Genomic DNA, 3,033 nt, shown 5'->3' with positions numbered 1-3,033 from the left:
AAGATCAAAGGAATAATAAGGAACGACAATAGCAACTTTGGAGAGCAACTATAATGAAATAAAATTGGGAATGAGGGTTTATTAGGTTCAATTTTAAATTTGGTAAAACTGCAACATAAATGCTCTCTGTTTTGACTCTATTACAAATAAGTTCTTTTCCCAAATTTAAAGGTTTCCAAATCACATTTTCAAAAAATTATTTAAATTTCTAAAGAACATAGTCGAAAACATTACCGATATACAATGTCACACAATTCCAAATACTCTAAGTTTAAAATTCCTAAACTACCTCTAAAACTCCTAGGCACTATTTTAGAGTGTTACAATGAGCATGGCTTATTTCATTGCCACCATATTCGATCTCTACATGGCAAGAATTAGCAAAACGCTTTCTGATAAAGTATTTCCCACCTAGCAAAAATGCTCTGTTGTGAAATGAGATCATCACTTTTCAACAAATGGATGATGAATCCTTATACGAGGCATGGGAAAGATTTAAAGAGTTACATCGCAAATGCCCTCACCACGTGTAACAGCCTAATTTTTAGTGGTGTCGAAAATAATGGTTTGAGATTGCTAAATCCGATGAATGAGTTCAAAAAAGTTATTATTTATTATTTATGAGTTAAATGCGATTTGAGGAAGACTTTTGAATTAGTGATTTTTGTTTTAGAAGAATTTATTAGGTAAATTGTTTTGAAAATAGGGTATCGAGACATCCATTTTATAAACCAAGCTTAAATACTTTTATAAATATTTGCGGAGTGTCATTAAGTTACTATTAAAGTTTCGTTAGAAAATTTTAATGTTTTGATAGTTAATTAAGTAAAAAAGACTAAATTGAATTAGGTGCAAAACTTGCTAATTAAAGAAGTAGTGATTAAATAACTTAAATGGTGAATAAGGGAGGACTAAAGAGAAAATTAAACATTTATTAGAAGGTTGAAACGGCATGTGCATAGAAAAATCTTGAAATTTGATGATTTTGGGGAAAAATGGTCATTTGAGAATTAAGATAAAAATTTAAAACAAAGACTAATTTTGAAAATCCAGACATTTCTTCATCAATCTTCAGCCAAAAACAGCCATAAGAGAGCTTCTAAAGCTGGTTTTTAATATTTTTATTCAAGTGAGTTTAATTCTTGCCTTTTTCTTGAAATTTTTATGTTTTTAAGACTTTTACAATTAGGTTCAACTATCTGTTTCAGTAGCTTTTGCTTTCATGGGTAATTTTGAAAGTTACCATTGATGAGTATTAGAAGTTTATGATTAATTAACATGGATTTAGAACTTTAATTTTGTTATATGATGATTTTATCAAGTAATTTTAATAGAAATTGATTTTAGGACCAAATTGTTAAAAAGATTAAACATTAGGGTTTGGTATTAAATTTCATTTATCAAAGGCTGTGTGATAGTTTAAAATATTTAGATAAATTGTCATTTGGGAAAAATTAGCTCTTTTGATGGGCTAACTAGTGAGGGACTAATTTGCAAAAATTGTAAAATTTGGGGTAATTGTGTAATTCTAAAAATTGAATGGTATAAATTATGAAATGGACTGAAACTGAAATGTATGCTAATGAATGAATAATTTTACATTTTAGATCAAGAGCCCATAGATTTTGATGTAGATAAAGAAGTATCAATCATCCTAGGAAGGCATTTTTTGGCAACCGACAGGATGATAATAGATGTACAAAAAGGCGAACTCACCATGTGAGTTCAAGATGAATAAGTGACCTTTAATGTACACAAGACCATAAGATCTCTTGATGAGGTTAAAGATTGTTCTATTGTCTCCAAAATAGATCTGCTGGTTCCTACAAAATTAGAATTCAATGATCCGTTAGAAGGTATTTCATCTGACTCTCCACATCAAGATGAGGACAATACATGTTTGGCCTTGTTGGAAGCTAACTCGAAATGATTCAATTCAAAAGATCAGTTTGAATCATTAGAGCTATCATCATATGAGTACAAGCAACCCAACCCATCAAGAGAAAAGTTAGACTTAACAATTTTGAAAAGGCAGGAGAAGGGTATCAAGTGGACTATTGATAATATTAGATACTGAAAAGGAATCTATTGATAGATAGAAAAGTTTGATCCAATCTTGAGTATTTGATCCTGGGAAACTCAAATCTCAATGGTTAATGAGTTGATTCCATTTATGATATTCCATAGGTGGGACCTATACCAAAGAAAGAAGGTATCACGGATAATGAGTTGATTCCATTAATGACAATCACATGTAGGAAAATTTGTGTGAATGGCGGAAAGTGGAGTAAAACAGAGTAGAAACACCATTTCCCGCTATTATTCCTTGATCAAATGCTAAACATAATTACTGGGCAATAGTACCTTTTTTTTCTAGATACGTATGATTGGTATGACAAATGGCCCTTTGACATCGCCCCAGTTAGTGACAATCACCAATGACATTGAGGGAGTTATCTTAAATTTCTCTATTGTTATTTTATTTTCAGTTTTTTTTCATTTGAATAAATGGCATAGTTAAAAGAAAAAAAATTCTTGAATTAGTACATCAAATTATTTCTGTCTAAGGAGATTGGAACTTAAATAGGACCATTTGTGACCTCTCCAACCTTTCTTGGGAAATTAATTTGGTGTAATTCTTCGACAAAAAATTTCTAAGTTGCCTAACAGGAATTTTAATTTTATTTCTTTTTATGTTCAATAAGAAGGTCAAGATTGGCCCAAGTTTTAATATTTTTATTTCTGCTCATTTTTATTTCAGTACATGTAATCAAATTTTGCTGTTTGGGCTCAAGGCCCAGAACTGTGGTAAGGAGAAAAATACCCAATTTTTGTCTCCCCTATAAGTGTAACAGCCCATTTTTAGTGGTGTCGAAAATAATAATTTCAAGACCACAAATCCGATGAGTGATTTCATAAATATTATTATATCTACGAGTCAAATATAGTATTATATGAAATTTTGATTTAACAATTTTTATGATTAGAATGAATAGTTAAGTCTAAATGGTTTGCCACTAAAGTAAAGTGATT

The 3,033-nt window shown here is 30.2% G+C and overlaps 1 pseudogene; it reads right to left on the bottom strand.

The window, feature by feature from the left end:
* Nucleotides 1-432: 432 nt before the first annotated feature.
* Nucleotides 433-526, bottom strand: LOC121214153 (uncharacterized; annotated as a pseudogene).
* Between the last annotated feature and the right edge of the window lie 2,507 nt (nucleotides 527-3,033).

This window comes from Gossypium hirsutum, chromosome D01 (assembly GCF_007990345.1).
Source record: "Gossypium hirsutum isolate 1008001.06 chromosome D01, Gossypium_hirsutum_v2.1, whole genome shotgun sequence".
Lineage (NCBI taxonomy): Eukaryota > Viridiplantae > Streptophyta > Magnoliopsida > Malvales > Malvaceae > Gossypium > Gossypium hirsutum.
This window is presented reverse-complemented; position numbering and strand designations above follow the sequence as displayed.